The 27,373-nt window shown below is 35.6% G+C and overlaps 1 protein-coding gene across 8 annotated transcripts in view; it reads right to left on the reverse strand.

Annotated features, from left to right (window-relative positions):
* The window catches only part of Fto (FTO alpha-ketoglutarate dependent dioxygenase), a 420,563-nt gene that overhangs the window by 352,332 nt on the left and 40,858 nt on the right, over positions 1–27,373 (reverse strand). Inside the window, exon 2 of one of the 8 annotated variants that reach the window (XM_063247101.1) lies at positions 4,531–4,639. The exons of the other annotated variants lie outside the window; for them this stretch is intronic. The gene's annotated coding sequence lies outside the window, so the exon portion shown is untranslated. The remainder of the gene's footprint in view (positions 1–4,530; positions 4,640–27,373) is intronic. 8 annotated transcript variants of the gene reach the window in all.

Raw genomic sequence — 27,373 nt, forward strand, 5'->3', positions numbered from 1 at the left:
GCAAAGCACCCCTCAAGTACTTATAGAATAAGGCCCAAATCAGCACAAATTTCATTACTAAATTGAAGGGGAGTCTTCAAAGGTTACAGTATTTCATACATAGAACAAACCAATTTGAGCGGTAAGCAAGAAAGAGTTTAAGACTTTAAAAGAAATAAATTTCTAAAAGTGAACTGTTTTCTTTGATTTTTTTAAAGAAACTGATATCCCAATTAATGATTAACACAACAACTTAAGTGTGATTTAACATAATGGATTAAAAACATGCACCTGACTTTCTAAAACATTGCTGAAATGCCTATAAAAAAAAGTTAAAATAACAAAATCTAGGGCAAAAGGAATGGGACAGAAGATGACAGCAAGTAAGAAACATTTCTCCATATTTAAGATGCAAAGGGCACAGAACCTGCATCAACAAGACACAGAAAGCTAAAGCCTAGCAGGACAGGGATTAAGGGAAGACCAATGAGAAGTGAACTTGTTTATGTCACCATCTCCCAAAAGGTTCAGAATTACTCCCATATTTTCAATTGCTTGTCGTTCTGCCACAGCATCTTCAATTTTATTTTCTAATGCTTCTATTGAAGTTTTTATCTCTGCTCTCATATTTTTTAATTTTTCAAAACTCTTGCTTTCTGCATGTTCTCGTTTTCAAACACACAAAAGTAGAAGGAACTGTGTAACTCCCAGGTACATATTAAATAGCTTCAGAAGTTGTCAACATTTTACCAATCTTATTTCAGCTATTCTTCCTCACTCTACCATTTCTGACAGGTTATTTTGAAGCAACTCACTGACATGATAATATATCAATTGTAATTTTTTAGTATACTGTGTCTAATATATAATTTTAAAAATACTTAACACTATAAATTATCACAACTAAAAAAGTTAACACTTTCTTGCATATATAAGAAAGCTGAAGCTGTGTCTCTTGTCTCCCTGAGAATATTATCGTTCATTATGAGCTCTGAGGTTGTTCGCTGCTCTCCACACTGTCCTACTTCTCTGGGTTCCTTTGTGTCTTCGCCTTGCATTCTGTCATTTCTGTTTCAGACATTCCTCAGTGTTTGATGGGCAATGATTATCAGTTCCTAATTTCAAGTAAAGTAATAAAAAACCTAATGAAAGTTAAATATGTAACAGTTAGTTTGCCAACAGGTAGGCCTCTCCATGGGATGATCCAATGAAAAACTACTCTTTAGATATTACCAATGTGTTTTGCATTAGGCTGCCTTGAAGAGGAATCTCAATGTTTCCTTCTCTGGATACACAGGTAACATAACCTTTCCAAGAATACACATTGGGGAAAAAAAAAAAAAAAGAATCTCCCCTTCTTCCAGATTATAAATATGACATATGTGAAGCACTTGGGTTTAAATTTCAATTAGACAGTTCCTTAAAATAAGGTGCTTTCACAATAAAAACCACAATTTTCACCTTCTTTTGAAAAATCTAAAAACACCGGGTGCATAGCCTGAGTCCCTGGTAGCACACAGACTTCCTATTTCACCACTGGCATCACTACTCCCTGGGGCATAGCTAAGCTGAGACACAGCTTCAGCTTTCATTCATCTTACACCTATATGATAGGCAGGAAAAGGTTAAGGCTGCTGTTGTATAATAAAATGTGACTACATAAAAGGAAAACAATTGTAAAATATGCTTAGTTTATTTTTCGCTATTCTGGAAAAAGGCTGAATAATCCGATGAAATACTCACATGAGGCAAAATACACCCTAACATTCTGCAACACAGACAAGTAAAACATACATTTCATACTCAAAAAAAAAAAAAAAAAAATAGCATTCCCATGTCCAAGCAACCCTACAACCAGCTCTTTTCAAGGAGTCTTATGCCAGATTTTAGATGTACAAGACAGAAAGAATTTAAAAAATGGAAAGAGAAAGAAATTGAGATTTGTCATTTGCATTTCCATAAAGAAAGGAAATTCTCAAAAGTGCTTTCTCCTCACCAAAGGGCGCTCAAATTATAATGCTTTACAGGGCTAAAGACAGATCAAGTGCTGAATTTATAGTCTTATAAAAACCTCAAAATCTCTCATTTTAGGTAGCACATTTGAGTATTTTATATATACACACTCATTATGAATTATATTCAGATATGTAAGTCATACACACACACATGTATATATATATATATGTATATATATCATATGACTACACTTAGAAAATACATCAAGGAAATTTGTAAATGTTGCCAAAGATAATTTAGATATGTTTAAATGATTAGCCATTAAAAATGTCCAGTGACATTCCAGAGATCTACTGTACAACATGGGCATACTAGAAAACTGTTAGAGAGTAAATTTTAAGTGTTCTCACCACAAAAATATGAGAAGTATGCATATGATAATTAACTGAGCTCAGCCATTCCACAGTAGAGTATATACATCATTAAAACATGTTGTACACCATAAATATATACAATTTTCACTTGTTGATTTTAAAAATTAATTTTTAAAAAGTGCCTACAGATAACGTTTTTTAACTATGTGGAAACACAGACTTCATTCAGTTCCAGATTTAAAAGTTATCTCCATGACTCCTGGCTACATACCTGTTAGCTAAAAACAACAATGCTACAAAACTTGCTTTCAGATTAACAGCCCTGTCATTTATCCTTTAAATGTTTATCTCCTTTGGTCACAATTTTATTGTAGTTAAACAGCAACTAGTGTGTGACCAAAAGCATTCAAATGCTCTGAGCATACAAAGAGCACACTGTTCTTTTTCCGGCTGAATGGACTTTCACTGGTGTGAACAAAAGACAAGATCCTGCTATTCTTCAAATTAAAAGGCAAGAAACAGCAAGGAAAAACATTGCGTAGAATACCTCTCTGGGTTCACTTTATAAATGCTAATGAGAACAGTGGGCTAAAGAGTTGCTTTTCTTTTTCAAAAGTTTTTCAAAACTGAAAAATAACAACACATTTCAGCATTTCTTTTTAAAAAGGTTGTGCTAATAATAGTTTGTGACCCACTGTAGCTAATACAGTATGCATTATCTAATGCAGATAACACTAGAGGAAAGATGGCCACATGCAAAGATGGTCAGGCAGAACAGAAACAGCAGTCTCATGCAAGGGACCAAAAAGCACTGAATAGAGACTAACATTTGAAACCTACAATTTAAAAAAGCTCCCCAAGGCCTTAAGAAAGCAGATGAAGTTGAGTCCCTAAAGCCCTCTAGAACTCTAAGAAAAGACTGTCCCTGCCACCAACATCAGAAGGTGATGAAGGCTCCCTGACCTATTTACAGGCGCCATTCAGAGCAGTGCTAGCTATCATTCTTCTCAACACCTTTGTTTTCTGTTCTAGCCTTCTTGCTAATCCCTCTCTCATGCTAATTTATCTCTCATGTCTCTAATTAAATTACTGCATTACCTTCTTTGTATGTTGTTTTAATTTACAGGACATGAAAGGAACAGAGAGGAGTCTATTTAAATTTTTGTATTAACACTTAAGATGAAAAAGAGGAATCTGAGGACTAGAGATTTATTTTCTTCTTGTGCAATGTACAGAAATAGAGTATTACCTGTGTTTAGATTTACCGTCAAGTGCCACTAAATCTAAAATAGCATCATCTTAACCTGGCTGAAAGGGTAGCACTCCTGAAGTCCGTAAAGACCCAAGCCCCTTCTAGCTCATCATTTGAAAGACTAGCCTTCATCTTCAGGATCCACAGATAACTATATTTCCATTCTAGGCAGCCTGATAAAAGGAAGGGTCTCGAACAAAAAGGCAGTAACACATACCAGCTTTACTGTAAGGAAACTTCCCAAAAATGACCACAGGACAAGGCCTCTCATCAGTCACACAGCCACACCTCACTGCAGAGGAGGCTGGGAAACGCAATCTGAGTTTTGGGTAGTTATGTGCCCTGTAAAGTTCATGACAAGAAGTGAGAGGAAGGGAGTTAACTTGCAGAGCAGTATATGAAGACTTCCAAATTTTATAAAACTAGAAATAGTTGACAATTTCAGTCAAGATATCCTCTTCAGAACAAGAACCTTCCAAGTGGTCCAAACAGAAGGCCACTGAAATATGTGAAGTTGACAATATAGCCCTTGATCCTTCCCCCGTTAAACCTCAAGTACACCTCAATGAGCTGGATTAGACAGTCAAATATTCTTACGTTGTTTCTCCCTCAGGAGCAAGTGTCCTGTTCCTGTGACACCCACAGACCTGAAGGAGCTCACCTCTAGGTCATGTCAACTGTCCAAGTTCCTAAGCCCTGCAGCCCAATCACCTCCCATCATTAAGAAAGAGAGGCCTTTCACATCCAAGGGGCAAATCTCACATAAACGACATTTGGCTGATGCCCAAAGGTGACAGGGATGAGAGCAGGATAAATAAAGAAAAATGTAGAAGTCAGTTGGGGCAGCCTTTCATTATAGCCCTTTCAAGAGCTATTAATCTTGGTCATAGTCAGTCAGCTAAAAATAATTACTTCTTCTAACACATGTTGTACACACAACTAGGAATAGTAACAGGTCAGCCCTTTTACCTAGGAAAGACGTGGCTTGTGGCTTTCCTACAGCCATCCACAACACTGTCTGCACAGCTGTTCTACCACAAGCATCTCTTCAGTTCTGTACAGTCTGTCTTCTCCACCACTAAAAGCAAAACAAAGAATAAGTACCACCAACATCATACTATCAATAACCTATAGTCAGAAGCGTGCTAATGGAAGAGTTATTTCCTTTGATTAAAACAGAAATAAAAATTTAAGTATCTCAGCATGTAGAGTATTTCACACGTGAGGAATTTTGCTTGTGGTACTTGGGGTATTCCACCACTGAACTACATTCCTATCCTTTTTATTTTTTTTATTTTGAGACAAGGTCTCCCTAATTTGCTCAGGCCGGCTTTGGACTTGTGATCTTCTTGCTTTTGCCTCCCTAGTATCTGAAATTACAGGCATGTACCAACAAGCCCAGCATTGCTGAGGTATTTTAATGCAGTGTTCTATTCCAGCTGAGCAGCCCTCCTCTAATTTCTCATTATTTTATCCTTTTTATCCTATCATTATTTTATTCAAAGTATCTTTGAGGGGTTTTTTTTTGTTGTTGTTGTTATTTTTGATTCTTCAGTGCTGGAGATTAAGCCCACGGGGCTCATGCTAAGCAAGCAATCTATCCTTAATTTATATCTTCAAGCTTTTCACTCAGTTTATAGAAAAAACTCTATACCTGCAATTCTAAATTGCAGACTTAGTTCTAAAATAAAGCTGCTGTGGAATCTTGATGAAACCAACAAGCTCTCTGGGCCTCACTTGACTCAGCTGTACTGTGGAAGATCTGATTCATATAATGTCATATGGTAACTTCACAATTTTAATAGTTCAAATGACTGGGTTTATGTCACCTAATAATAATAATTGATCTAAACTTCCAAAATTCATAAATAAGACTTAGCTGAGAGAAAGACTGGTTATAAAAGAATTCCTCCAAACCGAGGTCTTTAAGAGCACACATAGATGTAAAAATTAAATGAAAATTTCAATTGCACAGAGCCAGGTGCCATGTTATGCACAAGGAGAATCATCAGCAAGGTCAGCCTCTGTCTGTGCAGCAGAAACATGAAGAAAATGGAGTATCTTTAAGAGAAAATGCAGTCCCTGGAAACAGCAAGAACTACTACATTTGGAAAGGCAGGACGGAAATCCTAGCTTATTGTGACAGGAGAAAGACTCAGATATCCTGCTTTCACAGTCTCACACGTTCAAAATGAGGAAACAGCTTTTCCAAAGAAGAACCTAAATTTTAATGGTGACACCTTGATATACAGTGTGGACACCGACTGCTCTTCCCCACCTCTTAAAATGGTAGTGAAGGTGCAGGCAGGTTGAAAGATTTACACTAAGAAGGACCCAAACCAAAAGTTGCATTAAAGAAAAAAACAGGAAGATCCAATTACAGATTCTCCTAGAAAAATAACAAGTATTTTGTAAATTACACGGTTTTGTAAACTGTCTCTGTTTACAAAGTGAAAAACGCAAATGCAAAACTTAGAAATATTTTTTCAATAACAAAAAAATAAGTATCTAGAGGAGTATTAATCACATTTTATTTCATTTACCTTTCTTGGGCTACATTAAATAAATGCCCATTTTGGAAATATCCTTGATTTTTAAAAAAACTCAATGAAGGATTCTTTTTTAAAAGAAAAAATAGTCACATTAGGGTATGTGAATTACTTTATATCTTGAGAGGGGAATGGGCTTTTTATTATAACTATAAACTTCACTTATCACTTCAGAGGAGACATTAAAGTATTTGCAGTTTGATATTGTCCCCTGTAAGCCCTGTAGATATAGTGCTCACAGCTGGGTCAGAAGACAGTTTTAAAATTACTGTGGAACCACATAAGTTCTGTACCATTAGTGGTCGGGGTTGGGGGTGAAGTGGGATGAGTCCTAAAACAAATTATTTCCCATGAATTAAAAAGGGGTATGCACAAACAGATGCAAGATTGGCTGCTGAGCCATAATATAGAAAACAATTTTTTAAAGTTTTAAGGATAATACTTGAAAACTACTTTCTTAAAAATTTCTTCAAAATAAAACTGACTTATTTTCAAAATTCCTTTGATCCTACTTATATGATTACGTATGAATACGCCACATTTTGTTTACCTATTCATTAATTGATGGACATCTGTGTTGCTTCCATTATTTGGCTACTAATACCACTATAAAAATGTATTAAAATAAGTTCTAATATTGGAAATGGTTGTTCAGACTAACTCAAGTTTTCCCTCAAATGTTGCCAAAGACCTAACTACTGCTGAATCTTTCTTGCATATTCCATAAGTACATGCAAACATTTACACAAACAGTAACATGTACCTTTTTTAATTTAAATAACTTGAGGATTCCTTTGTGTTCCCATTGGCTTCATCTTTGTAAACTTATTTAACATATCCCCCACTGATGAATGTTTACATTGTTTACTATGTTAAGCCAACGCAAATAATGTCACAAAGAACATACTTATACATTTGTGCACATGTGCTAGTACATAAAGTAGAATAGGCATATCAAAGAGAATTAAAATACTGTACTGAGTAAGAGATTCAAATTCTGGCTATTTGTTGAACAAAAAGATGTAAAATCAGCAACAATACTGAAAAGTAAGAAATCTACATAATTAATTTACTAATGTATTTGGGATATAATTCATACAATGTAGAATTCACTCACTGACAGTGTACAATTCGATGGTTTTTAATACATTGAGTTGTGCAGTAACTACTATAGAGTACAGAACTCTATTACAAACCCCCAATAGAATCCCTTGTGCCTATCACTCAGTCTTGATTCCCTCTGTAACCTATCCCCAGCTCTAGGAAATCATTCATCCACTTTCTACCTTCATAAATATCCCTATTATAGATATTCCATAAAAGTGGAATCATACAATATGTAGTCTTTTCTGCTTGCCTTTCATTTATGTTTTCAACCTCCATCCATGCTGTAGCATGTTATCAGTGCTTCATTTTTGCAGAATAATATTCCATTATATGGATATACTGCATTTTTTCTACTTCTAAACTGATGGACATCTGGGGTAGTTTCTATTGTTTTGGCTATTATTCCATATTTATTAGCTTTAAACAAATCTAGAACCATCACTACTCACAAAACAAAGAAACAGTCTATTCCTTCAAATCTATGACTTTTAATGATTTCTTCTCTTTTCTCATACTCTGAAATACCCCTGTATCTTCCATACTCTTTGTGCAATCCAATTAATAAACTTGTTCTGAGTTTATACAATTTATTGTCATGGCCAATGCTGAACAAAAATATACAAAGACTAATAAAACCTCCAAGTCTGGCAAAAACTTATATTTTAGTAAGTGGGATACTTCTTGATAGCAGTTTATGAAGATGCTCAGGGTTTAAACGCCAGCTCAGTTAAAACTTTCTTGTAAGATGCTAGAAAATAGTTTAGGCACTGTGAGTCACGTATTTCCCCTACCAAATATTCTTTCTTCATTATAATCTTTTAAAATGTACAAAATTATCTTCCAAGGGATAGCTAGACCCTCATTTGAGTTATGAGCAAAGAGGAAATTTAGAGGTTCACATTCTTACCCAATTAGCATGCTGGATGAAATTCAAAATCCATGAATATTATTTTTGATGGCCTTAACTCTGTCTCTATTTACAAGTTATTCTTTTATTTCCACGACTCTTTATACCACAGATTGCTTGGTAATTGACAAAACAAACTCTTCCTGTCCCTTCAAATCCTAATAGAAACTATATTCTGCATAAAGGACAAAAAAAATATGGTTACATAACCAGATGGACAAACAGCACTTAACAAAACTCAGCATCATTTGATGATAAAAAGACTAACAAAACACATACAAAAAGAATGTACTAAATACAATAAAGGGAAAATAGGATATGCCACAACCAATATTATACTCAATGGTAAAAAACTGAAACCCTTGCTCTAAAATCCAGGCTACAAAGAGAATGTCCAATCTTCTTTTCAGCATAGTACTAGAAGCACTGCCAGGCAATTAGGAAAGAGAAGTTAAAGCAAAAGGCATCCAAAATGTAAGAAAGAAATGGAAGGGCTGGTATTGGTGATGACGTGGTCATATGAAAGGAAACCCTAGTAAGTACACCAAAACTGTTACAACTAATACATAAATGCATACAGTAAAGTTGTAGGTTACAAAATCAACACACAAAAAGCAGTAGCATTTCTACCCACCAACAATAAACTACCCCCAAAACAAATCAAGGTGACAATCTTAATTATACTAGCTATATCAAAAATAATTTTAAAAATAAAATAACTTAAAATTTAACCAAGGACATAAAAAGCTTACACAATTACATCATTAATGAAACTACAAGACATTTTAAAAGACACAAATAAAAATATATCCTAATTCGTGTTCTGGAAGAATTAATGTTGTTTAAATGTCCATACTATCCAAAGTGACTTAGATTCAGTGCAATCCCTATCAAAATTTCAGTACAATTTTTTCATAGAAATAGAAAAAAAATCATAGAAACCTGAATCACCAAGACAAAAGAACAGAGGTGGAGGCAGCACATTACTCTTTTGCAAACTATACTATAAAGTGAAAGTAAATAAAATAGCACAGTTGTGATCTAAAACCTAGGCAATAACTATACTACTAATCTGTTAGTTCATCACAAAGAACTGTTTGTGCTTTCATTATTTGATTCACCATTTTTATGCCTAAATCTTATAACCCGAACAACTACTTCTAAGATAGTATTATGCAATATATTAACTAAATACCTATTTTTCTGAAATTCTGTATTGCTTCTATCCTTTTTTCTGTTCTGCTTTTGAAAATTAAAAAAAAAGTTAGACCATTAACCAATGTAAGGGAATAAAGAACTCAAAAATGAACCCATGAATCTGTGGTCAATTGATTTCAAAAAAGGTGCCAAATATATATCTTGGGAAAAGGACGGTCTGTTTAGCACGTGATGCTGGAAAACTGGATATCCACTTGCAAAAGAATGAAAAAGAACACTTACCTCATAACATACACAAATCAACTCAAAACTGACTGAAGACTTAAACACTAAACCAAAAACCATAAAACTACTATAAGAAAACAGTGAGAATAACCACACAACAATAGTATGGGCAATTATTTTTTTTAGATTTGACCTCAAAAGCCAAGAAAAATAAATATAGGCAAATGGTATTACATCAAAATTTAAAAGAAAAAAACTTTTATGTAATATTGGAAACAACAGAGTGAAGAGACAACATATTATCCATTAGAAGAAAATATAGTTTGTATGAAAACCATACATGTGACAAGGATTTAATATTCAAACTAGGTAAGGAACTAAGGCAACTCTGTAGAAAAGAAATAGATAATACAATTAACGGGGCAGGGCTCAACGGAGTAATTGTCAGTGAGTTCAATCCCCGGTACTAAAAAAAAAAAAAAAGAAAGAAATACAATTAAAAAGTAGGAAGTGGACCTGATATTTTTCAAAAGAACATATACAAATGGTCAATAGATACATGAGAAAATGCTCAACAGCACTAATCATTAAAGAAATCAAAATTAACATTACAATGACATAGCACCTCAAATCTGTAAGATTTGTCACTTTCAAAAAAACAAACAAAACAAAAGCACTGCCAAGAACATGGAGAAAAGGGACTGTCATTGCTGGTGGGAATGTACCTTAGTTCAGTCATTATAGAAAACCGTACGACCACTCCTCTGAAAACTAAAAATACAATTATCATTCAATCTAGCAACTCCACCTCTAAGTCTCTACCAAAAGATGTGAAAACAGTATGTCAAAGAGATGTCTGCAGCACCACGTTCACTGCAGCACTATGCAGTAGCACAGTTCTGGAATCAACCTATGTGTCCTCCAAGATACGAATAGAAGCCGGTAGTGCATGGACGTGCATGCCTGTAATCTCAGCACTCAGAAGGAAGAGACAGGAGGAGCATCACAAATTTGAGACCAGCTGGGGCTACAAAGTGAGCTCAAGGTGTACATAGCAAGACCCTGTCTCAAAAGCACAAAAAAGAGAGAGATGAATAGACCCAGAAAAATGTCATAAATATACACAATTGAATACCAGTCAGCCTAGAAAAAGAAATTCTGCCATTTGTAACAATATGAATGAAAGCGGAGAACATTATGCAAAGTGAAATAAGCCAGATACATCAGGGCAAATATCACATACTTTCACACACATCTGGAATCTAAAACAAGAACACAAAAAAACAGAATAATGGATACAACAGAATGAAGAGAGATGCTTAAATTATGATCAAAGTCATCAAAGCCTCAATTAGACAGGAAGGATGTGTTTTTGTTACTGTTACTGTTCTACTTTGCTGTTGCACAGCATGGCGAACCCTAAATAACATACATTTCAAAATCCTGAGAGTAAATTTCAAATGTTCTCACTACAATGATAACTATTTGAAGTAATGGATATGGTAACTTCATTAATTATTTGACAATATATACATATTTTATTGTTTTGTGCCCCACAAATTACATACAACTACAATTTGTCAATTTTCAATTAAAATTATTTTTAATAAAAGGAACTATATGCTGCAAAGCTAGCTGAAATCTTGTTGAATAACAGGCCATGGCTAACCCACTAATCCTTTTATATTAGTGTATCATGTTGTAGTATGCAAGAAACAAACTCCCAATCTTAGGGGCTTAATGCAATAAGGGTCTTTTTCTTGTTCAAGCATAGATCAGTGGAGGAGGGTGTGTCTCAGTTCCACACAATCATTCATGGACTGAATCTAAGAGAGATGCCACCACCTGAAACTCATGACCTGAAGCTCAGGCAGAAAAGAAAGGTCAGGCTCATGGTGGCAGACTAGCTCTCGCATATGTTGACAAGGAAATGATAATCATTTCTACTTAGTTTTATTGGCTAGAATTAATCACATGATTTCCACCTAACTGTGTGAAACTAATGTTACAATTTTTCGAAATGCTTAAAAAGAAGAGTAAAAACTAGGAGTTGAACAGAAAAAGCTGACACAGATACAGGCTGCAAGAAAAAAAAAATTTATCAAGTCTAAGTGCACCTCAGTGATGTCCAAGTTACACACTATGCAGTATGATTGCTAAATATAGACTACTCAGGCACACATAAATCCAACTTGCCATCCTGAGAGTCTCCAAGATAGTAACACCAAGTCATACCACATTTCTAACTTCAGTGCCGCAGAAATGAACACATATCATTTACCCAGTCCTAGAACTCTATAGGGTTTATCTTATATGCAGTTCTAAGATTAATAAATTTTAAGCTTAACCAAAGTAACATAAAACTTCACCTAGCACCATTAACAGCAAATATGCACTCAAATGCATATTTGAAAACACAGGGAGAAAATGGTAACTATTTTGACAAAAATAAATGAACCTTGAGTTTCCTCTATCAGAGCCCTATAACCTATACTTCCTAAAGCACAAAACTGCTCTTACCTCTATATATACACAATGCCATGCTCTGTACTTTGTAACTCCTAAGGAGCTCAATGAACATTTCTTTATTTGAAAAAAACAATGAGGGAAATGAATCAATGAAGTTATACATGGAACAGAATCCTATTACAGTTTCTTTCATAGCAACATTCTAGGGCTGCGATGCTGGGACAGAGAGAGTCGCATGTTTCCCAGAAGAATTGAAGAAGGTATGTGGAGCTGGTAGCCAAGTTGGGCTCTGGCTCACAATGCCCCAAGGACACTGACAAATAGCCCAATAATAACCCATCTGAGTCTCAGAAGTCACTCCTTAGAGCTGCCCTATAAAAGCCAAAGGGAATTATTCATTAGCAAGTGTGAATAACACTAGATACCACCAGCAGATTGTGTTTGGCTTTGCTGAATTATTCATTAGCATTTGTGAGAAATGTACAATCCAAAGTGTGTTAAACCAATCCAGATTGTTTGGCAATGTTTGTTTTCCTTTAAAAAGATTGAAATTAAAAATCACCTCCAAGCTACAGTTCTTATATTTAAAATCAGTTGCAAACCTGGCTAAACAAGTAGGTGAAGAAAAGAAAGTCAAACAAGAAAGGGATATCAGCAAGCCTATTTAATATTCATTATTTAATGACAGGCAGTAGACTGAACCAATGTTTGTTTACCTGTCCACATCTTGCCTTTTCTAGATGCTGTATGGTCAAAAACAGTGGGAGCTCTACAATGAGATTCCAGTGGGGGTGGGAGATGTCTTTGAGTCCTGTCACTGAGCAGATGCAAATTTAATTACTGCACGTTAAGCTTTCCATCTTGTCTAGGTGTCCTTGGAAAGCAACTGTAAACAAGAAGCACTCGGCAATCAGGTGTCAGAGGTACATTTGATCTGCTAGGAAATATGTCATGAATCACTGGCAGGAAGTGAGTGAGTGGGAAAGGGGAACAAAGAGGTAGCAGTGACAGTGTTAGAGGCAGATCTTGTGGGTGTGCCTGTTAGCGCTGGGGACTGCTCCCACTGCCAGCTCTGACTTCCCAGAGAAAGTGCTCCCTGCCTGACAAAGCTCTCTCATCTCACATTTGTCAGACATTTTCCTATGGTCTGCAGAAATCACCACCACAACTGGAGTCAACTGGAGAGATACTTAATGCAATTAAATTATCTGTGACTAAAGAAAACCTAGAGTGAGCTGATTTTTTTAAAAGATGATTGAAAAACCTAGAAATTAATACAAATTCTAAATTCAGGTAAAAGAGAACATATCAGTCAGCAGTCTCAAAGGAAACCCTAGGCTTAGCTGCCTTTCCATCTTTTCAGTATGCCTCTAATTGAATAAGAAGAATATTCCATTCTGTGAAGCTCCAGGTCTGAACTCGAGCTGTCAAATGCCCTGCAGTTTCTATGATAATGGGTGCTGCATTTGCAAGCAAGTAAAAGGAAGTGATCCCTAAGTGTACACAATTTGTAATTCTGCAAAGAGCCTGTAGCCTTCCTGAAGGGAGCCCACATCCAGAACATACTGCTCACTTCTATGAGACAACTGCAGAAAATAGATGTCTGTACTCAACCAAACCACGATTCCACAAGCACTTTCTGAATTCTTTCATAGGAATTCTTAAACCTACTGACTTAAGTCAAACTCTCCCCCATCACTACAATGAACTTCCAAATGCAGGGGGAAAAACTGACTGAAAGTGAGCAAACTCTATTAAACTTAGAACCAATTAACCCCTCCGTAAGCTTCAATTTCCTCATCTTAAAATCAGAAGAGGAAAATGGTAACCATACAAGCAAGATTCCTATGAGGATTATAAGTGATAATACATGTAAATTACAACCAGTATTATTATATAAAGGAACAAGGAAATTAATATTAATAACCACAATCATTATCTGCCCAGCAAACATAATTCCCATGATAATAAACTATATTAAAAATCGTACCTAAAATTCTCTGCAAACATGTTACAATTATTTCATTACCTAACATAGCTAGATGAACACAAAAGTTCTCCCCCTTCAATCTTCCCACTTTTACAAATGAAAAAGATATCAAAAATTCATCTAAGATTCCAAAGAATTGATCTATATCCAACCATCAGATGAGCAACAGAAGTGGAGATTACAGGATGAAAAAGACAAATGGAATCATCAAAGTGTGCATTCCATGCATTTTTACATGTGTCTGCTGTCTAATCTTTCTTATATCCATCTTACTTTTTTGCTAATAAGTGTGGCACAGGACAAAGGAGAGAACCACAGGGAGACACCTAGTGGCCAAGTACGTTTCCATTCAGATTACAGTTGAGCCAGAAATATTAAAAATAATCCAAGATGTCTTATGTCTATTAAAAAAGAGAATATGACTATAAAATAAATACAGTATATGAATTAAATAGTGAATTTAATTCTTCTTTCAGTCTAATTAAAATTTACTGTCTCTTGAGAGAAGAAGGAACCTGACAGAGGAAGGAAGACAGGCTTCTAGAATTATGTGTCCATACCAAGGTTCAAATTCTAGTTCCACCACCCACCTGTTAATCCAGCAATACACTCTAACATAATTATCCACATCCTCCATGATGTGAATGTGGCATCACGGAGGATGTGGATAATTATATTTTCAAGTCACACTGGAGTAATAAGAAGGGGATATTGGAAACTGAAAATCAAGGGCCCCAAGGCTCCATCTACTCCAGTCCCCCAAATATGAGGGTTCAATAGCTTCTCAAACTATAACAATGCAAGGGACACTACTGGAAAATGCTCCTTATACAACCCACTGAATAAGCTTGGGTCTTTTTTCTTTCATGTGTAAAGTAAGGTAAATAATACTTCACAGGCATATTATGAAGCGAAATCAGATAATTCATATAAATAAAATGCCTGGTACATGAATATATTAAATAAATGTCAGCGTTTTTTCCCTTCATGCTACTTCTTTCAGCACCAACATACAAGGATTCTGCTTTATCAACAAGCTTGTTTCCAAAGCTACATTATATGACATATAATAACAATAGCCATATACTGTTTAATTCAGTGCCCACTGTAGACCAGGCAAATACCACAGTGAACACTTAAAAGGTAACTATTGTAGATACTTCTGTGGTTCACCAGTGTAAATACTGACAATCTATCTTGTTAACAAATGCTGATTTTGACCAGTACAACAACATGCTTACCCAAAAAGCTTGCATTCCCAGACACCTTTACAGCTAGGTGTGGTCACATAGCACAGTTCTAGTTGATGAAATGAAAATGTAAGTCTATGACTGCATTTATTATGTACTGAAAACATACTAATATAATGGGGGTAAATATTGTTGTAACAGGAAAAAAACAAAAAGACTCTAATCTCCATGAGAAAGAGAGTCAGAGACAGAGACAAACACTATGAAGGAAGCCAGTATACATGTTGTGAGGTGCCCTGTGCAGTGGCCAATGTAGAAAGGAACTGATGACTCCAGCCAGGGGCCAGTAACTACAGCCCACCAACAGCATATGAAGGAGCTTGAAAACATCCCTTCCACCAGAGTCCAAGCTTAAAAGAACTGAATTCCCAGCCCACATCTTTAGCAACCTCATAACGGATTCTAACCAGTCAAAATAACTAGCCAGAGATAACTGCTAAATCCTTTCTGGGTTCTTAACCTACAGAAACTGTGAGATAATAAATATTTGTTTTTTCAAACTGTTAAGTTTTATAGTGACTTGCTACACAGCAAATGACAGTTCAGTTACTATCTTTCAGTGAAATTACATGTGCACAATGTCAAAACAGAATGTCAGAAAAAGTGTGGCTCCCCAAACACTTTGTTGGACACCTTGACTACTACCTGTCTCCTAATTCATGTTATGTGAGAAAACGAAACTCTATTTCATTAAAGAATTAAAATCAATTCTAACAAATATAGTAATTTTATTACTATTCCTAGATAATATCTGATAGGTTTAATAATACAAATATAAAAAGGAACAATGCAATGTAGTAGCTCTCAGATTTTAATTCAATGAAATAAAAGAGAATACAGAAGTCATTAGTAAACAATATTATAAAATTGGTAGATTACAAAAGCGTGTTGAGTGATTCAATTGTTTAAACACGCGAGCGTGCACACACATACACACACACTTACAGAAAAAACCCTTAAAGATTTAGATCAGGGCCATCAAATTCTTTTCTGTAAAAGCCCAGAGAGTAAGTGGTGTGAACAGGATTCAGAGGAATACTTCATAGCTATTCAACCCCACCGTTTTCTTAGGAAAGTAGTCAGATACAATATGTAAATAACTCAGCACAGCTACGCACTAATAAAGTTTTACCTACAGAAATTAAATTTTGAACTTCGTATGTTTTTCACATCATAAAACAGTATTATTTTAATTTTTTTCTCAACTCCTTAGAAACGTAAATGCCATTCTTAGCTCCCAGGCCATCCAGGCTGAATCTGACTCACAGGTGACAGTTGGCCAAAATGCTCACAGTGATCCATCTGGCAAACAAGATTAAAGCGACTTCTACACTTTCTCCTTTAAATCTTCCAGCATTACTTTATGATCATGTGTCTTATAATGAGAATATACAGTAAAGTTTTCTCTATTTCAGGTGGGTAAGGGAGGGAGAAAAAACTTGAGACATTGGGACTTTGAAATGCACTTAAAAAGCAACAGACGTGGTTCCCACCAGATCAGCAATAAACACTATTACATATGCCCGATGACATTTGGAGTGCCCCTAAGTAAAGTAGAGAGGAACCATGTAGCCGTAAGGAAAATTATGAGATGGGGAACTGGAAGAATCTAGTACAATGCACATATTTTCCCCTGGAAAAGAAAACTATGACACACTGAGCAAAAAAGCAAACAATAAATAAATAAGTAAACTCTGAAAGTAGTACATAAAGCATATTTTCAGTCCTATGTGCACATTAGAAAGTTCCTATCATCAGAAAATATTCTCTTCACTTAGAAGAAATACAAATTACTAAGCTAAAGATTACTGATAAATTTTAATCTGCAATTATTTTCAAAGTATACACAAAATTCTTCAGCCTATAAAACAGACATAACTGGTGACATCCAATCACTATGTCCAGCTTTTTAAAAAAAATATGCTGTACACCTACCCAGGTAACTACACATGTAATATGCAGCTTTGTAGGCACAATGTCACAAAGCCATTCTAGCTGTCAGCATTCTTGTAGAAAAACAATAGGACAGAAAAAACACAAGTTCTGGTGCTTCTTGTTAACATTTACTGTATGATCCTCGGGTTAGCTATGGCACTGCTAAATATTCATGTCAGAATAACAAGGAAGACATATCCTTCTAATTTTGAAAGAGGCTATACCTACTATATTATACAAAAAACTCAAGAGTTATCTTAATTACCTTAAAACAAGTGACATCTGCTTTGCCTCATAGTCTTTAAAATCTTCCTGCTACAGATCTCTGAGGGCTCTTTAGGAGATAAAAACTTCATTCTTCTCTTTCATTATTATTTTAAAGAAATATTTTAAGTGCATACAAATATTTTGAAAGATAGTATCACTATTAAAAGTACTAATAAATTGATGTGGTCATCTTATAGACATCAAAATGATTAATTCTATGATAGGTGAATTACATCTCAATAATAAAACACAGGAAAAAGATACAATCATGGTGATTTTTTTAAAATATAGACAAGAAGGGGCTGGGGATTTACCTCAGTGGCATAAGCACCTGCCTTGCAAGCAGGCAGTCGTGAGTTCAATCCCCAGTACCGATAAAAAAGGAAAAAAACAAAAACAACAAACAAACAAAAAATATATAGACAAGAAGCCAGATATAATTGCCAACATTCAACATGTTCTGTTTAATTTAAAAACTTCTAAATTACTTTTGGATAATCTGTTGTTTTGAATCACACCAACCCTCTTTTTTTTCCTTCTTTCTTTAATATATGTATATATATGACATACTATTGAATCTGACTTCCATTGTTCAAAAAAAATTAATAGAAAAACTATCTTACTCTGACTAGTTCAAAGAAATAAAGACAATTAATGAGAGGTAAAAATACAAGCAATAACATGTACTGGCACAGATGCAGGAAAATTGGAACTCACATTTTCTCACATTTGCTAGTTAGAATTTTTTGATATGATCACTTTGGAAAACAGTTTCGTAGTCACTCCAAAAAGGTGAGCATAGATAGATAAATCATGAAATAGCAATTTCACTCTTTTTTTTTTTTTTTTGTCTTTTTCATTTTTATCGGCACCAGGGATCGAACTCATGACCACCTGCTTGCAAGGCAGGTGCTTATGCCGCTGAGCTAAATCCCCAGCTAGCAATTTCACTCTTAAGTGATGAGTCAAGAGAAATGAAAACACATGCCCACCAGAAAACTCTGTTTATGAATCTTTAAAGAAGTATACACAGGCATCTCTCTTTTGAGGGGCTGTACTCTTATTTTCCTTGAATATGTACTTTAAATTCTGCTTAATAAGCCTGTTTGTGCCTCTTTAAATTTTTTTTCATAACAGGTTAAAAGTGAAAATAATCCAAAAGCCCATCAAATAATGAATGATAAAGTGTGGTACTGTAATCTTATTCAGCCATAAAAATAAAGTATTGTATATTCTATTACACAGATGAACCTTGAAAACATTATACAAGTGAAAGAAGCCAGTCACAAATACCACATAATTGTTACAGATTCTGCTTATGTGAAATCTTCATAACAGACAAATCTATAAATGCAGAAAGTAAATTAATAATTGGTTAGGGCTGAGGGAGAGTGATGGGTGAGAGGTAATGGTCAGTGATAATTCATGGGTACAGGACTTGTTTTAGAAATAAGTTTGGGTATTGACAGCTGTACAGTCTGTGAATATACTTCACACTGAACTGCATACTTCAAATGGGTGAGCTGTATGATACATAAATTACATTTCAGTGAAGCCATTAGAAAAACTGATCATCTCTAATAGAGGAGCTTGGGAAGAGTTAGGGGGAATTATTTTCCATTATTATCTTTCTGTACAATCTTTCTCTGATTATTTTTAACATGTAAATGGTATTAGTGTGATGAAAACATTAACTATTAGAAAAAGTACATGCAAAACAATATAGATATCATAGAGTACACACTCCTTTCATAAAGTTAATCTAAGAGAAACAGCTGATATGTTTCCCTACTAGAAGGCACCATTTAGGCAAAATACATGATGGCTCATATTGCTACCAGGTAACCAGGAGCAACGTTCTACATATGCATGCCCGTACACAAACAAAGATACATATTTATACAGGAATCTCTTTCTGCAAGAGGAATAAATACGTCCACGATGCAAAACTAAAAGCATAGTCTCAAGATATCAATCAGTCCTTTCACCTGTAGTATGACAGGTTTTCTGTGCTCTGTAGAAACAGGTGCCTTCCAGGAATTGACTATCTCATACCAAGTACACCAATGCAACAAACCGCCAAGTACAAAGTGACCCCAAACTGAGGTAGTAATAAACGGGCTCTGTGAAAGGGAAGGACCTGGCGAGGTAAAACCTTTGGAAGTGAATCTTAAGGAGGACCTTGAATTTCACTCACATACATTGGGAAAGAGGAAGCCACAGGAGATGAGTTTAAAAGAGAAGTTCAAGGGGATATCTGACAAAATAAATAGACAATAAACAGATAGAGCTTGAAGGGGGATAGTTAGGATTGGAAATGGGAAAAAGATGCTAGTTAAATTAGACAGTGCTCTGGGAGCCTGTGACACTTGAACTTTATTCTAACTAACTAGAAATAATTTAATTAAGACCTACACTGAACTGAAGTCCAAACACAGTGAATAAGAAAAGAACTTTGGCAGCGAAGTAAAAGGTGGGCTTTGGGGGTCGGATTTTTTCAATTCTTTATATGTTCTAGGTAGAAATCCTTTGTCTGAGGGACAGTTGGCTACATTTTTTTCCCCTAAAAATGAGCACCTGAGATGAACACATACTTCTCAGATTAAGAAATACAAACAGCAAATAAATATACGAAAGAATGTTCAATCATTGCACATTCGAGAAATGCAAATTAAAACAACACTGAGATTCCATCTCACCCTAGGAAGAATGGCCAAGATCAAGAAATCAACCAATAACAAATGCTGATTGGGCTATAAGGAAAAAGGAACCCTTCCCCACTGTAGGTGGGAGTGTAAACTGGTACAACCACTGTGGAAATCAGTATGGCAATTCCTCAAAAAACTAGGACTGGAGGTCCTAGTTTTGACCCAGCTATTCCCCTTCTGGGTATTTTTCCAAAAGAATCAAAAACATCATAACACATCCACATAAGTGCACCCATGTTTATAGCAGCACAGTTTGTAGTAGCTAAATCTTGGAAACTACCCAAATGCCCATCAACCAAGGAATGGATAAAGAAGATGTGGTATTTTTATACAATAGAGTACTACTCAGCCATAAAGAAGGATAAACTCGAGGCTTTTATAAGTAAATGGATGCAACTTGAGACCATACTCATAAGTAAAATAAATCAGACTCACATATATAAATATCATATTGCTTTCCTAGTGTAAAAACTGAAAGAATAAATAAGACTCAAAATGTACAATAGATACTGTGAAAGTGAAAGGGGAAGAAACTGCTCAAAAGGAAAAAACAACTGGATGGGGGAAAGGAGAAAAGAAATAAGGGAAAAGAAAAAAAATATATATATATATACACAAGATACTACCAATCTCTATTAGTTCACTGAAAAGAACAGTTTGCACTTGCATTATTTTATCAATTTTTCATGCCTATTTCTTGTAATCTGAGTAACTACTTTAAAGATAGCAACATGCTTATGGTATCCATTGCTGATTTCCTATTGTCATGCTGTGAAATGTAGTAATGGTTTTATTCTTTGCTTAGAGTGGCTTTAGTCTGTTCTGTATTATTTAATTTCATCATACATGAAGGTATGGACAGCTATTTTGAAGAGAACAAGAGACATTACGGTAGCCACTGTTGATTTTCCTACTGTTGAGTTTTGAAAGCCTATAATGCTTTTATTATTCATCAGTTTTATACTACTTTGTTTTGTATGAATTCATTGTGTGTGAAGATATAGACAACTATTTAGAAGAAAACAAGAGACATTATGGTAGCCACTGTTGATCTCCTGTTGTCTTTCTTTGAAACTCTATGTCACTTACATTGTTTTCTTCTGATCTGCTTTGTTCTGTTTTGTTATATTTTGCTTTATCCTCTTTAAAATAAAAAATTTAAAAAGATAACAATATGTAATACATTAACCATTGTTAGTGTGAAGTTATGTGGAAACGGTGGCATCTTTAGGATTTCATGTGCTTCATGGAGTAGGTAATTTAATCAACTGCTCAGAAAGTAGCACAGCATGGTTAAATAGCATTGTTTTTGAAGCCATACAAGTAAGGTTTGTTGTCTGTGTAAGAAACAAGTACTGTATCATCATTTTTATTCTTTTTTATTTTTAAAATACGTTTTTAAGAAAGTGACAGGTGGACTGGCAAAAAGAAAAAAGGCTGAAGACAAAAGAAAAACAGGGGCAAGAAGTAATGGAACTTGTAGTTTTACTAGAAGGAGGAATTCTGAGCTAACATAACCTGAAGTAGAGGCAGGAATGAGAAGAGAAGGTGGGTCCGGTTTATAGTCACTGACAAACCAAGAGACCTGATGAAGAAAACAGTGATAGAAAGAAAGGAGACTCCAAGATTTCCAGAGAGGACTGGAAACTAGCTGTGGTTTGGACAGAAATTATTAATTGATAATGGAGTGTTTCAAAGAGTAGGAGTTTGATCTGGTTTATCACCAGATAGTGGAGTACACAATGACAATCAGCTTATCTCAGTACAATGCGGGGTCTCTCAGGACACAGATTTAGGAACCAGACAGACTGTATTTAGACCCCAGCTCTTCTAGCTACTGGCTGCAGAGCTCTGAGCATATTAATTATTTCTCTGGCCCCAGTTTCTTCACCTGTGAAATGGAGATAAGAACGGAATCTATTTCGTAAGGTCATCATGGTATTAAGTGAGATGACCAGATTAGAAGACCTTGTACACACTCAATGCCATATTAACGCCTGTGACTTCTATCATGATATCTACATAGCAATGTGGTATCTCCATTGATACTCTAAGAAACTGAGGCTTAGTGAAACCGTTTCTTATACAGACAACAAACCATACTTGTGTGGCTTAAAAACAATGCTATTTACACCATGCTGTGCTACTTTCTGAGCAGCTGATTGAATTACCTACTCCATGAAGCACATGAAATCCTAAAGATGCCCCCATTTCTACATGGAGAGCAAATTTGTTGTGCCTTGATTTCCAAAAATAGAGGTCAATTCATTATTTTCTGCAATGAGCTGAGTCCTGTCTCAGGACTTGGAAAGAATGTGACTTCCTTCAAGAGGCCTTCCCTGATACCTTGTGAGGCTGTGTGGGCCGATCTCTACTCTCACAGCTCTGTGCTTCCCCCCATTCTGTTTAGCACAACGTTCTGAAACTTCTGGAATCTCTGTCCTTCTAGACTATATGCCATATGAAATCCAAAGAGTGTTCCAACTCATAGCAATAGCGCTAGCTTTTAGAGACAAAATAGAATAACAAAGTATGCTAAATGGGTGATTCAAAATTCTAATCCTGGCCCTAAAGTATTTGTCTCAAAGCACTGTACTGCATGGTGATAACAGTCACATCCCCAGGCCACTTTGGAATAACAGATTAAAATCCCATTGCCAGTCATACATTGAACCAACAGCTACTCTTTCTCTCTCTCTCCTAAAAAGGGCATCAAAAAGCCCAATTCAAGGAAAGAATCATGAGCGCTGAGTCAGACACTGAAATCTCATTGCCTTCTGTCAGATTTCTTCTTCTCCCAGCTGCCTTGAAACCAGGAACAGCCAAATAACACTGATCTGGCCAGAGGGACATAATCAGGAGCCTGCAAGTGATCTCCTATATAAAACTCTTGTGTTCTTGCATCCTTTTTTCCTACTTGAACACAGTTACATGACGACACGATACTTGGCACTTCTGTAGCTGTCTTTTTTTTTTTTTTTTTTTGTCTTTTTTTCGGTTTTTATTGGTACCAGGGATCGAACTCACGACAGCCTGCTTGCAAGGCAGGTGCTTATGCCGCTGAGCTAAATCCCCAGCCCCCAACTGTCTTATGATCACTTGGTTACAGTGGACCAAAGAGCCCACAGGCTAAAAATGGCAAAGCAGGACAGCAGGAAGTAACAACGGTGACTGTATTAAGAAGCTTCTGGGTCTGTCAGACAGCTCATTGTATGGAAATTCTGTTATTTGCAGCCAATATTTTTCAAACTTCCCTACTGAACAAAAGCACAAAATACTCTGTTACATAACATCTACTCTACCCTAATACTGGCCACCCAAACCTGAACTGTGGGCATTTAAGATTTGCAACCAAGTGGATACCATACTTCTAGGTGGAATGAACTATTGTCACTTCGGAAGCATTAAAGAATCCCTACATCACCAGAACATGTCTGTTCTCAAATTTTGTACAAAGGCTCCCTAATAGGCAGAACAGAATCAACAGCACTGGGAATCTAAATAACTTCCTTTAAAAAAGAAAAGAATGAATCTCTTATTCATAAAAAAACATGAGATAGTAGACTAGAAATCTAGAACCTGAAGTTGCAGTAATACTTAGCCTTTTTACCTCTTCCAAAGTACATTAACAAGTGAAAAAACCTCATGTCTTAAAGAAAAAGAAGATGTCTAGCAGAGAAGTTCATTGTTGGTTTTGACCCGGATAATATTACTAAACCATGAGATACTTTTTTAATGTTTTTCCATTCTATGTGCTTCTTCAGTGACACACAATATTTGCACATGCAACATTGTGATTCACATGTACACACTGGGTAGCAAGCAACTCAGGGTAATTAGCATACCGGTACATCACCTTAAACTTTTATCACTTTTTTATGGTGGGTATATTCTAATTCCTCTTTTTAAGCTATTCGGAGATATACTAAGTCACTGTTGTTAAATCATACTCACCCTGCTATATCACAGAAGACCAGAGTTTACTCCTCCTCCCAACAAACTGCACTGTACCAGTTGTCTGAACCCTGCCCCTTTTTCCACTTCCAGTTGCCCTAAACTCTAGTAACCACTATTCCTCTCTCAACCCCTATGCCATCAAAGATTTTAGATTCCACTTACAAATGAAATCATGTAGTGTTTGTCTTTCTGTGTCTAACTTACTTGACTTAACTTCCTCTAGGTCCATCTATGTTGCTGCAAATGATAGGACTTCATGCTTTTTTATGGCTGAAGTATTTTACTGGGTATAGCTACCATATTTTCTTTATATTTGTCCAATAATGTATGGACATTTAGGCTGATTCCATAGCTTGGCCATTATAAATAATGCTGTAGTAAAAATAGGAGTGCAAGTGGCTTCTCTCCACGCTAACGCATTCTCTTTGGGTATACACTCAGTAGTAGGATTGCTGGATCTTATGTAGTTCTGTTTGGGGGGTGGAGGAGTAGCTCCATAATCCCTAAGTTACATTTCCTCCAACAGCAAATAAGAATTTCTCTTTGTCCAAATCCAAATCAGAATTTGTTCCTTTTTGTCTTTATAATAATGACCATTCTAACTGGGGTGAGGTGGTATCTTACTGGAGTTTTGATTCATATTTCCCTGATGATTAATGATATTAGCATTTCTCCCATTTTATAAGTTGTCTCTTTGCTCTGCTGACTACTCTCTTTGCTGCAGTGAAGCATTTTAAATGGTGCAGCCCTATTTGTCAATTTGTATTTTGTTATGCATATTTTTGGGGGTCAGATTCAAAAACTTACTGGTCAGGTCAATATCTTAAACATGTTTTCCCCGTGTTTCTTCTAGTAGTTTCATAGTTTCAGATCTTTAAGTCTTTAATCCATTTTGAGTTGATATTTATAACTGGAGAGAAATTAGAGGTGTAGTTTTATTCTTCTGCAAGTTATTAGAAGTTTTTATGGCACCATTTATTGCCCTTTCCCATTGTATGCTCTTGCTCCTTTGTCAAAAATAAACTGGCTGGCTGGGCAATGAAAGCACATGCCTGTATTATCTCAGCATTGGAGAAGCTAAGGATGGCCCTCTATTAGAGGCCAGCCTGGACAATACAGTGAGTTTAACGGCAGCCTGGACTATCCAGGGAGACCCTATCTCCAAAAAATGGGGGGGAAAGTAGGCTGCAAATGCAGTTATTTTTGGGTTCTTCTGTTCCACTGATGGGTATATTTGTTTCTGTATGAATACCACGCTGTTTTGGTCAAAGGTTTGTAGTATATTTTGAAATTACTAGTAGTATGTCACCACCAGTTTTATTCTGTTTATGAATGCTTTGTTTATTTGAGGGATCTTTTATGATTCCATAACAATGCAATAAGATATTTTTTTCTAATTCTATGAAGAATGACAATGTATTTTGAGAGAGGATTGCATTGAATCTGTAGGCTACTTTCAGTAGAATAGACAATATTAATTATCTTAAACCATGAACACAAGATATCTTTCCATTTATTTGTATCTTCTTCAATTTCTTTTATTAATGTTTTATAGTTTCTACTGTAGAGATTTTTCACACCTTTAGCTAAATTTATTCTGAGGTTTTTTCTCTTTTTTATGTATTGTAAACGAACTGCTTGTTTTTTCAGACAAATCACCATTACCATTTAGAAACGTTACATCACTTTTATTCTTTCTTATTGCTTTATTTATTTCAGGGGTCTTTTGTGATTCCACATGAATTCATGGAGATGGGCTTTTTCCTAATTCTATGAAGAACTGACATTTTAAAAAATGTTTTGTAATGAGTTGATTCAAATGAAGAAATTAAAATTCAAAAAGAACTTTCAGTTTGTAGAATTTGTGTGCTTCAGTACAGTTTCGCAGTTTTATCATTATTGGGTCTTTTTGTTTGTTTGTTTTTTACTTTTTCAAATCAGTTCTTCATCAACAAAACTTTTATTTTGGCTAAAATACACTTAAAGATTTACAACAAACTCTAGAGAAAATCCTTATGCAACTTTCTGTATAATAATTCAAAAATGTTGTCATACTAGACATGAGACAAATTCAAGATTTTTCTGAGATATCCTGATGTGTTGCACAACCTTTTTTCTTAAAAGTTTTTTCCATATAACTCATACTTCAAGATGACAGGTTAAATCACACAATTACTGTCTAAAGAAAGTTTTAAATTATACCAAACATCTCAAAATAGCTACAATTTTTTCCAAGAGTTCTTAGACTCTGGTCTCAAAGTTGAGCAAGAAAAGCCTCCTTCATTAAAGAGTGGGTAATTATTTTCCACACCAGCATCTCCTCAGAGACTACTAATTTTACAGGTAGCTCTGTGTTTCACCCTTGGAAACACAGCCAAACCACGTGAGAGACACTAGCTCTTAACAAGCACAGGTTAAATAAAAGCAGACTCAAAGTGAGGCTCTCTCTAGGGTTTGAGGTCTTAGGGCTCTGCAGTACCCTGTTCCAGGCCTGGAATGTGCCTTCCGTCCCTCACAGGAAGTCAGACTCCTTGTTTTCCTTACTCATTCAATCCTTCCTCTGCTTACAGTACTCCTTATTCCCCTCTGCACAGTACATTTCATCAGGAGCCAAAATGTCAAACATTTCCATGGGTAAACAGAAATCCGCTGGCCTTTTTTTTCCCCCCAGTGCCTGCTGTTATTATGAGAAGTGACAATGTAATCTGCCTCAGGCACCTCTCTCTCCATCCATGCCAGGCAGGTCATTCTTCTTTTATCAGAAAGGAGAGTGGGTCATCACATTTTAGTACATGTTGACACCACTGCTAATAAAAGCAAGATAAGAAGTGACTGCCCTTAAGGTGCCTTAATCTCTACTTTGCCTAAAAGATACTTCACAGTTCAGCCCGGGAGTTGGAACTGGAAAGTGATTCGATACCACGCTGCATTATCAACACAGATCTCAACCAAGTATGAGGATATTTGTAAAGCACAGGAAAGGCACAAAATTCAGACTATTATTGTCATTTGTGTGAGTAACATGGCGTTTTAAAGGAGACAACAATAAATTAGGCCAGTGATGGCAAAGCTTTTAGAGCTTTCAATGATACAAACTGCCTACTGTAGCATAACTACAGTAAGTTTGCCACCACTAGGCCATTAATTTCTTAAATAAACAGCAGAGGCATGAACAAGATGACTCCATTTTGAAACATATATTCAAAATGTTAGTAGTAAGTTTTCAAATTCTCAACCCTGGAATCATAAATATGAAAGAAATCTCATCCAAAAGCATAAATAAGTAAAAT

Source organism: Cavia porcellus, unplaced genomic scaffold (genome assembly GCF_034190915.1).
Source record: "Cavia porcellus strain 051 isolate PalLab524CR breed Dunkin Hartley unplaced genomic scaffold, mCavPor4.1 scaffold_4, whole genome shotgun sequence".
NCBI lineage: Eukaryota > Metazoa > Chordata > Mammalia > Rodentia > Caviidae > Cavia > Cavia porcellus.